The following is an 11419-nucleotide window of genomic DNA, read 5'->3' on the forward strand; positions in this document are numbered from 1 at the left end:
GCGGCAATCGCCTTACGGGCTATGCGGACGTATTAGGAGGGCCACGGGTGGGGGCGGCGGAGAGTAATGCAGAATCAGTACAGGTTCTACAGCAGATTGGGACTCTGAAAAAGTGTGTCGAAGAAATGAAAATTAACGGACCTACTGTTAGGGGAGAGGAGGAACACCAGGAACGGCTCCAGCGCAGGAACAATGTAATAGTTTTTGGAGTCCAAGAGAGCCAGGCAGAGGGAACTGTGAGTAAGGAAACACACGACAAGGTGCTGTTTCAAAATATTTGCACAGAGGTTCTGAAGATTCCAGCAACCCCTCAGGATGTGAGGAGACTGGGACAAAAGCAGGGGGCTAAGCCTCGCCCCCTCAGGATCACACTAGGGAGTGAGGAGGAGAAATGGCAAGTTATCCGGCAGGCAAAAAACTTAGCAAGGAGCGAGGCATTTCGGGATGTATTTATTCACCCAGACCGCACGGTAATGCAGAGGGAACAGCACAAGAAGCTCCTGCTGGACTTGAAGCAGAAGAGGGAGGAGTCGAGGAGGAACGGGGACAGGTGCACATAGGTTATACTCAGGAGGAGGGTAGTGGAAACAAGTGTGCCGACACAGGGCCAGGGGGCAGCAGTGCACCCTCCACCCACTCAACCCCCCACCCGGGAGGCGGCACCAGCTCAGCCTACCGGACAGGAGGGAACGAGCGCCGTGTAAACAATGACATTTTTAACCACACCCTGCAAAATACAGTGTACTTAGCAAATGCTGCAGCTTCTGAGAATGTGGGTGGAGCGTGTTTATTACTAAGAGCAGAGACGTTACCGAGAACAAATTCTGGCTTGAATGTCATGTACACTAATACTGACACGTTCCTTGATAAGAGAGGAGTTTGAAACACTACTAAGAGTACACCAACCAGATATTGTAGGAGTTGTAGAACTGTTGTACAAGAACAGGAGAATCGACCCAGAGGAATGTGAGTTCAGTATTGCTGGATATGACTCATTTACGAACCTAACTCGAGAATCCTGCAGGAGGGGTGTGGTTATCTACGCTAGGCAAGACCTTAGAGCCAGCCAGGCGAGGGTACAGGGAGAGGATGTCTTTGAAGAGTCCAAGTGGTGTAAAATTAAATTAAAGGGAGGGGACTTACTTATCGTCAGGTGTATCTACAGATCCCCGAACTGTGGCCCACTAAATCAAAGGAACTTAAGAACCTTAATAAACAATGCGGCGATGCTCAACCCCAGCCACCTCCTTATCATGGGGGACTTTAACTATGGCGACATCGACTGGAGAAACGAGTCAACCCCGAATGACTTGAATAATCCTGCTACTCTTTTTGTAGAAACTCTGAGAGATAATTTTCTGTTCCAACATGTGAGAGACCCGACACATTACAGAGGGGAGCAAACACCCAAGCCACTTGACCTCATCATAACAAACGAGGAGGGTATGGTGGCCAAACTGGAACACCTTGCCCCAGTTGGCACCAGTCACCATACAGTGTTGTCATTCAGATTTAACTGTTACCTAGTTCAAGATAAGGCCAGGCCAAGGTGCAAATAATACAAGGGAAATTACAATGGGATGAGGGAAGAGATGAGGGGTATCAACTGGCCTGACTTATTAAGGCACAAGAACGCAGACACTACGCTGAATATCATAACTAGTAAAATGACCCATTTGATCGATAAATATATACCCAAGACCAAACCCAGTGCTTCTAGGAATACGAGGGGATCCCTACACATGAACCATGCGGCGGTCGACAAAATTAAGAAGAAACCCAGAAATTCAAGACGTGGGTTGGGTCAAACGATGAGCAAGACAGGAGGATGTATGCAAGAGCCAGAAACCAAGCAAAGATAGAGTGTAGGAGGGCTGAAAAGGAGTTCCAAAGCCTGGTTGCACGCGAGGTCAAGTCAAACCCAAAGGCGTTTTACCGCTATGCAAAGTCGAAATTGAAAACGCGAGTAGGAGTATCAGACCTGAGGCTTGAAGATGGTAGTTACGCAGATTCTGACCAGGATAAAGCTGAGGCATTGAACAGCTTCTTTTCCTCAGTGTTCACAAGAGAGGATGCAACTAACCTTCCTGCGTTTGAGGACAGACAGTTCGACACAGCACTGACCCACATTGTGTTCACAGAAGAGGGTATTAGAAATAAACTGTCCAGGCTAAAGGTCCATAAGAGTCCTGGACCTGACATGGTGCATCCTAGAGTGCTAAGAGAGCTGTGCAACGAGCTTACAGAGCCCCTGAAGATTCTGTTTTGTAAATGCCTGGATGAACAAATGGTCCCCAGTGAATGAAAAGTGGCTTATGTGAGTCCTATCTTCAAGAAGGGCGATAGTCACTCCACGAACAACTATAGACCAGTGGGCCTGGCCAGCATAAATATGAAATGCTTTAGAGTATTATCAGAGATGGCGTGAACATCTACTACAGAAACAACTATGGTGCTAACACGGTTTTATGCCAGAGATTCTCAGTGTGGATGTTGGACCCATATTCTGGGATAATGTTACCTAGATTTTGCCAAGGCTTTCTGACAGTGTGCCCACAGAAAGGCTGAAAATCAAACTGGAAGAATTACAGGTCGAAATGTCTAGCGTGGATAGAAAGACTTTCTACACGACCGCAAAGCAATAAGCAGTGATGTGCTGATAATCATCATACGCACCTTAACCATTAAGAATTTGCACCGTAGGGTAGTGTATTGGGCCCGCTGTTGTTTGTTTGTTTCATAAATGATATGCCTGACGTTGTACACTCCTCCATACAAATGTTTGCCGATGACGCCAAGTTATTTCGGGAAATTAAGAACCAAGCGGACTGTGAAGAGCTGCAGAAGGACCTCTGTGGGCTCCAGGAATGGTCGAAGGAATGGCTGCTGAGATTCAATGTCACGAAGTGTAAGAGGATGCACCTGGGGCGTACCAGCGGTAAGGAGGCGTACCATATGTCCCAACGGGATGAAGAAAATGTACTAGTTGAGACTGTGTGTGAGAAGGACCTAGGTGTGTATGTTGACAATGAGCTGAAGTTCTCGGGCCATTGTGAGAAGAAGGTAAATCAGGCAAATAAATTAGTGGGTCTTATAAGAAGGTCGTTCAGATATCTAGACGGTCCGTCCCTCGTGACGATCTTCAGGAGTGAAGTGCTTCCCCATCTGGAGTACTGTCACCCCATCTGGTCCCCGAGATATGCTAGGGACTGTCAGTTGGTTGAAAATGTTCAAAGGAGGGCCACCAAGCTGGTGCCTGCACTTCGGCATCTCAGCTACCCTGCGAGATTGGAGCGCCTGAACTTGCCTAGCTTATACTACAGACGGGCAAGGGGGGACCTAGTTGAGGTTTATAAGCACCTCAGGGGGCACTACTCAGTTGAGTGTCCTTACTTGGAGCTGGCGGACGCTCGCCCCACAAGGGGTCACAGCTCAAGATTGAAGAAGCCGCAAGTCCGGAAAACCGTGAGGGCAAACTTTTTCGGAGTGAGGGTTGTAAACTCTTGGAACAATCTACCAGAAAGTGTTGTGACGGCACCGAGTGTGAGCTCTTTCAAGAGAGGACTTGACCAACACTGGAGCGGGTTCAGGTACATTCAGGAGCCGGTGCATGCCCGGTATTTGCCAACAGTGCGTGACAGAGACGTGACCGATCGCCCGGGCGGCTAGCGAGCCGACCTTTTGGTGAAGAATATAAAGGAAAAGAGTCGTGACCGATCGCCCAAGCGGCTAACAAGCCGATCAGCGGCGAAGAGGATAAAAGTAAAAAAGTAAAAAAGTTCAAGCTCCAATCTCTCAGGGTAGCTGAGATGCCGAAGTGCAGGCACCAGTCTGGTGGCCCTCCTTTGAACATTTCAACCAACTGACAGTCCCTAGCATATCTCGGGGACCAGACGGGGTGACAGTACTCCAGATGGGGAAGCACTTCACTCCTGAAGACCGTCACGAGGGACGGACCGTCTAGATATCTGAACGACCTTCTTATAAGACCCAATAATTTATTTATTAAGCCTTTCCCCAAACTGTTATTATCTCCAATATATTCAGCGAGAAAAATTTATCTTGGAAAATCTTAAAAAAAGATAATTATATTAATGGGTTTGTGTGGAATAAATACTTTCGTCTCCCTCGGTGATTTATGAATGAATTTAAATGTCCAACGAGAATATAAATGGCGTAAGAGAAGTACTACAAAGAGTATTATTTAAAAATGGAGGAGTTGTGTTGTTTGGGGGATATTTATACCATATAGTTTCCTCACGTTTAAAAGGACACATTTTGTTGTAAGTTAAGATTTGTTTTAATAAATTTGTCTTACTGTAGTGTTAGTACATAAAATTAAAGACGTTTTTAATAGAAGGGATTGAATTACTGAATAATAACAACAAAGGACATTGATTTTATGTCTTTGTTATTGAATGAAGACCAGTTTTAAAATATTTTTTGGATCACCTGAAGAATCATGGCCCCAGCTTATGTCACCTGAAGATTAAACCACCCTAAAACTATTTTGGAAGGATGAGGTTAGGTTAGGATAGGTTAGATTTAGGTTAGGATAGAATAGGTTTAGGTTAGGTTAAGTTAGCATTAAGGTAGTTAATCTTCAGGTGAAATAAGCTGGGGCGTAAAATAATCTCTATCACAATGTTGGCACAGCTCTTCCACCTGTTCAGCGATATCTGGTTATTCTGGTAGTGAAGAACCAAATCTCCGCTCCCGACGCACCCACGCATTGTTCATGAGCTAAAAAAACTCTTTACCAATTACAAGTCTCTTATCGCTACAGCGCCAATAACCCCCCCCCCCCCCCCCCCCCCAGCACATGCGCTGTAGATGCTTCAGAAGCCAACGAGGTGAGGAGGACTGCTGATGGCTGGTCAAACTTTCTCTGTGAGACGCGAACAACAAATGGCGACACTTGTGACTGACCAAATCTAATAATATTGAAAAATTAATATCTCGGTTATCCTTAATTTCCGGCGGAAATATCACAGAAGAAAAGGATCCTAGAATTGTCTAAACATAATGAAAAACATATTAATAAAGCGAGAGAAAGACCTGTGCATGACTGAAATTTCGCCTAGAATGTTTTCAAGGCAGGTTTATGATGCTGGCAGCTTTATGTTGATGTAAAGTTTGTAAATACAAGATTATGAGAACTAACAATTTAGGTCTTGGTGTGGTAATTATTCAGAATGTGACAGTCTGCTGTTTTAATTGAAAACAAGTTTAAAAATACCCATTTTTCACTTATTTTATTAGAGATTACTGTATTATGTTGGGGAAAAAATATAAATATAGCTGAAATCATGTGCTAACCTAACCTATATCTTAACAAGCCTATATTTAGAAAACTAAACATTTACACAAGAAAATTAATTGAACTTAAAGTAATCAGCGCACAAGACTGTCTAAAAACACCCCCAATAATTACCAAACCACTGACGGTCATGATCATATATTAGCCCTTGACATATACTGTTATATAACTTATATTTAGAGTATGGTAATTATTGACGAAATACCTGTTATAGATTTTTCTTAGAAAATTAATTTTAAAATGCCACAATTTCACTATTTTGCTGTGGACACTGACGTAGTTAGGGCAAATGTGTTAAAACATGGTTATTTGTAAATTAAACCTAACCTAACCTTAGTTGATAAACATAAGAGGCCCAAGCATTGTTAGAAGACCGCACCAACCTAACCAAAGAAACCTACTTAACATTACCTAACTTCCAGAATATTAAACAGTGAACTTATTCTGATATTGTGTAATTTTACGCTTTTTATGAATGTGAGAGAAGCTATTCGGACTGAGCAGCTCAACAAACACTGAGCAGAGGATAAAGTCGTGCCTAGATCAGGTTGCCTTACTGATTATCTACTAAATGAAGCATTTACCCATGAAATGAATATCTTATCTGAACTCAGCAATGAAAATATAGTAAGAAAAGATCTATCAAAAAAAATACTGCCATATATGCTATATTTAGATTATTCCTGATTACAGTTTTGTCAGGTTAGGTAAGTAACAGTAACTTGATTTCCACATAACAGGCAGTAGATGTGACCTGTATTATCACTGTGGATATTTGTCCGGTTGTCAGTTGGGTAGGGTTTTTTTTTTACTAACCAGAAGAATTTGATGGAAATGGATGAAACACTGAGGTAACATTAATTACAATCTATTAAATAGATAAATGGAAACTAGAATCCATTCAGTGTTAATTATGTTTTGAAAGGTTTTTCTTTCAAGTTAGGTAGTTTACTTTAGGTAAGATTGGTTAGGTCAAGTTCTAATAGGTTCTGTGCATTCTCATTTTCCTTTATCTATTTAATAAACTATCAAGAATTTACACTAAGTTTCATGCAATTTTATGAACTCTTTCTGGTGGTAGTCTAAGAAAACTACCTAACCTGACAAATATCATCATCCTATTATTATTTAAGGCACTGACAGCTTCAAGTAACATGTAGTGCAGGTTTGTCTTGATTCATTGTGTGTGTTGATGCCTGTGACATAATGGATGTATTTTTCAGATCTTGTGGTGATGCCGAAGCTTGGATGACATGGCCTTGGCTCATCTGGTGGATATCTTCATCAGTGTAAGATACCATAACTAGGTTCTGTTACATTCACCTGTCCCATATTTAATAATTTACTGCATTATTTACCTTTGACACAAACCTTGACTGACTGACTGACTTACTTGATCAAAGAATTTTATTCCCTTGGTAACTTACTGTGGGCTCCTCATTGGTGCCTGTGTTGCTCTCCACAGATGATGCTAATGTGATCAGTTGTACATATGTGACTATACTGCACCATGTTTTATTATATTTAAACATGTGGCAGGTTTGATATTGATTAAATATCTGGTACAGTGTTGGTGGATGTGGTTTACAGTTGTAGCCAAATCATTTGATATATTTGAGGCTACTGTATATTTTTACATTTCCTAAAGGCTTATAATTATAACCTTTGTCTTTAATTATGTCATTCTCTTTTCTAACAATTCCAGACTTATGCTGATATTCTTGATTTATTATTATATTTGTGCTTTTTCAAAATAACTTTGTAATTTCAGGAATTTTATTTGAATCCCCTGAATATTCCCCACAGCTTATTAAACCTAATATTAACCACTGTAATTTTGACCTTCAGGTGATGTCTGCTGAGGGGTAAATCTTCAGGTGATCTTTTTAATGCTGTACCGTACTTACTGTACTGTACTGTACTCTGCTCTACTGAACTGTACTGTACTGTACCCAAATCTGCTCTGCACTACTGTACTGTACTGTACCTTTCATGTCCAGTTTAATGAATTTTGTACCTAGCAGTGTTGTTGGTACATGTCCTGGTTATGAACAAAATGTCATGTTCTCATTTGATTTTATTTATTTGATTTTTTTTTTCAACAGGATGGCCAGTCATTCAGGCTGTTGGAATAATTCGGCCATTGAACTATCATATTCAGTTCACACCATTTGCTCGATGGGTTTTATATTAACAAGCTGTGACTGTCGTGATCCATCTAGTTAATGGATGAGTGAACTTTATCAGTACATATTGCTTCTACTTAAACCATGTGAACTTTGTGCTCCATCTTTTAACTGATTGAACAAACTTTGTGAATGTTATGTTCAGCCCACCTGCCCCCAGCCAGGGTTATCCTGCCGTCTTTGTTGTAGGGCTTACTCCTGCCAGGCCAAGAGGTGCTGTAGTTCTGGGAAAGTTTACAGCAATGATTACAGTAGTATGATTACGGTACAGTCTCTCCTCGACTTATGACGGGATTCCGTCCCAATGACCAGGTCGTAAGTCGAAAAGGCGAAAATAATACATAGAAATTCTAAAATAGGTGTCTCTTTTTCTTCTCAGCACCACGAGAACTCTCACTTTTACGCTTGCCAGCTATATTAAAGGGAATTACAAACAAAAATTTTGTCAGTACACAGAGTGATCACTAATGTCGGGACTCGAAAATCCGTAACATGAAAAATATTTTATACGCCCATGGCCGTCGTATGTCCGGGTTGTCGTAAGTCAAGTATGTCGTAAGTCGAGGAGAGAATGTATATAGTATGTAGTGAATTTCTTAGAAGTTATATTGTGTATATTAGTAGAATGCTGTAGTGTCTACATGATTTAGTATGTATACTATTAGCAGAATGCTATTGTGTCTGCATGATTTAGTATGTATAATATACAGTACTGTACTACATGTATTTTCCTCTGAAAGTACTGCATAGTACAGGTACACCACCGATTTTTCGGCACCCTTGGTTCCAAAGCCTTGCCGGATTATCCGTTTGGCTGGACCAACTTAGGTCACGTAATAATACTGTAATTCAACAATACACCTCTGTCCCACTAATTATACATCTCCCGTGTCTTTAAAACACCATGGACCGCTAGAAACTTAAATTAAACAAATGTTAAATGTAAATTAAATGTGAATTAAATTATTTAATGTACGGTAATGCATTAATATAAATGATACAGGTTTATTAGTACAGTACAGTATAAATGAAACAAGTTTATTAATTACTGTACAGTCCTTACAAAGACTGTTGCTGTACTACCATTCCCAAAGTGGCAAATTTTAGAATTTTACTGGAACTGTAGAGCTAATCACAAAGGTCTGGAAGTTGAGGGCAATGCCATCTGTGGCCATCCAGTAAACTAGTCTGGCAGTTGCAGGAATTTCAAAGGCCCTCTCGTAATTTTGTCCGGACTAAACGAGGTGGCGGACCATCAGTTCCTGGAAAATCGGTAGTGTACCTGTACATTGAAAGGCCGCCTTTTTAACTTGTGTAGTTGACATTATTTAATACATTACTGTAGTTGTATTAGTTGTAGGGTTTACAATTTGTACAATTTAGAATTACCCTGTAGTAGTTTGTGATTGTACTATACGTACATGTCTGAATCTTGCCTGTATAATGTGAGTTTTGTCAGGTTGAGTAACAGTTTGTGCCAATGATGTTGGTGTGGATGTTGTATACAGTATGTGGTAAATGTGACCTCTGAATATGATTGTGCTGAAACGTTGTGAATAATATTCTGAATGCTGGAGGCAGTACATGTGTTCTGCTGGTGTATTGTGCATGTCTGTTCATGAGAGATTAAGGTCTACAAATGAATGGCTGTCATGTCTTGTATGTGAAAATTGTCTTTCATATTTTATCTCAAATTGAAAAGGAAAAACTTGAAATAAAACTGAAAATATTCAACTCAATAGGATTCCAATATTCTTAAACTCAAACTTCTTCATTACAGAAGGACTCCTGGATGATTGTGTTTCTGATGCCCAACAAGAAACAGAGGCAGCCGAGGGGGCCGCTATAGGACTGATTACCTGGATTAATTGCAGAACAGTGAATGTAGGTAATTCTCTCCCTATAAGTTTGCTTGTTATTGGAGTTCCTTTCTTCATCTACAGATTTAATTCATCATGATACAATATTGTCTGGGGTTTCAGGTGCAATAAAGTCATCACCCTGCATAGTCCCTTTGGCAGAGCATATGATCCTTGATGCTGGGGCTTAGTACATAAAACTGTATAATATAAAACAATAGGGGTAAATTAGATGGATGTCACTGGGTCTTGTTGTGGATTAAATCATAAAATTATTCTGAATTTGAATGCTAGTTGTAAGCCAAAGTGTTTTACAGAGGATGTGGGGGTCCCTGGTGGGCCCCTGATGGGGCCCTGGTGGAAGCCCTGGTGGGGGCCCTGGGATGCTGTGTCATGGACCAAGTGGATATATCTTCAGCAACAGGTCAGTGGCCCACTTGTCTTATGACTTGCCCTCAAAGAATTAGTTTAGGCAATCCACTAAATCATCGTGATTAAGTCCATTTGGCTCTGGTTGCAAATTTTGGCCATAAACACTGTATAATATCTCCATTAACCAGAATCCCTCTTAGCTGGAACTCTCCGATACCCGGAAGAGAAATTTTTTCATAATTTTCCTGAATATTCACGGTCTGGATATACTGCCCTTTAGTGCAGTCACTTAATATTATGTTTTTTTTTAACTTACTTCTTAAGTTAAGGTTGCTGCCACCAGACCACAGGGCAGTATGTGTAGTGTTCTTTTGGTAGCTGCCAGAGCAATCCAGGCACTAAGTTCATGTTTTTCATTAATCAAGTTGAGAAAGGAAGGAAGGGTGAAACACCAACCAGTATTCTTATGACACTTTATTTTAGTTATTAAAAATATTGCATTCAGTCACATTACAAAATAGTTGACTATCCCCAAGCAATTATTTAGGTCACTGCACCACACAAGATTACCCAACCTTCTCCAAATAATTATTTAAGGTCTTTGCTCTCCATACAAAATCATTGACCTCTTTACCCAGGTCATTCCTTCCTCAATATCACCCAAAATATTCAATATTGTAGCACCAAAATATTCAATATCCCCTGAATAAGGAACAGCCAATAATACACACAATACATACAGGTGCTGCAACTCATTCTTGGCACCAGGGTACACACAGTAGGTACCCGTCTCACACTATAATCTTGTTAGGTAGAAGAGATCCTTCCCAGGCATTCATACCAGGACTATTTCTGCATCCAGTATCATTAGTTCACTTAAAGTAGTGACTGTGTGCACCTCAAGTAGCACCAACATCTCTTCACATCCAGGGTGTTGAAGTGTAAGATGTCTAGAGATCCTTAGGAGAGGTTGCATAGTGGACATAAGCATTACCCACAACACCAGGTGGGATACTCAAAGTAGAACTGTGGTTGCTGGGCCAAGCATGCTCTCTGACCTCACTGGTCTGTATCCATGGTTCCTTTATCACTCACAGGCGTGTACACTTTGAAACTGTAGCCGTAGGCTGTTTAGGCTCCAGTGCGAACAAAGGCCTTGGTTCTTGGCTTGGGTATGGTTCATTCCCCCCACACTTTGCAATTGTTTAACATGTTCATAAGATTCTTGAATCCTTACACTGTTCGTGGCTATTCGTTACATGGGGTAACTATGTATATTCAGCTCACACTGAGGTACCTAAAATATTTTCCTTGGAGTATAGTTTATGGGCCAATCCCAACACTTCACATATGTCTGATACATTTATCTTTTTCCCAGATCATTGTTCTCCTATATTTTCATCTGATACCTGAGGTAGCTATGTTTACTAATCATACACGGACGTAAGTACCATAACCTTCAGACACAGTCATACTTAATCACTATAGTACATTAGCTCATACTAATTGGGCCTTCCACCTCATCATATAGGTACCTTGAGTTCTCCCTAGTACTATCAGTATACATACTTAAGATTATATGCCCGGATACTGGTATAATTCGTATAAAACAACATACATCATACGAATTACCCCTTCCAAATGTTGACCGTTCTCTGTGACACTCCTCACTCGAAAACGTA

At 40.9% G+C, this 11419-nt stretch overlaps 1 long non-coding RNA gene across 1 annotated transcript; it reads left to right on the forward strand.

Moving 5' to 3' along the window:
• The first annotated feature begins 4558 nt into the window (after window positions 1-4558).
• LOC121857366 lies at window positions 4559-11361 on the forward strand. Its single transcript, XR_006087175.1, has 4 exons — window positions 4559-4853; window positions 6544-6609; window positions 9287-9390; window positions 9683-11361. It is a non-coding gene; the product is annotated as an uncharacterized LOC121857366 (long non-coding RNA).
• Window positions 11362-11419: the final 58 nt, after the last annotated feature.

Source organism: Homarus americanus, unplaced genomic scaffold (assembly GCF_018991925.1).
Source record: "Homarus americanus isolate GMGI-L3 unplaced genomic scaffold, GMGI_Hamer_2.0 scaffold4496, whole genome shotgun sequence".
In the NCBI taxonomy this organism is placed as follows: domain Eukaryota; kingdom Metazoa; phylum Arthropoda; class Malacostraca; order Decapoda; family Nephropidae; genus Homarus; species Homarus americanus.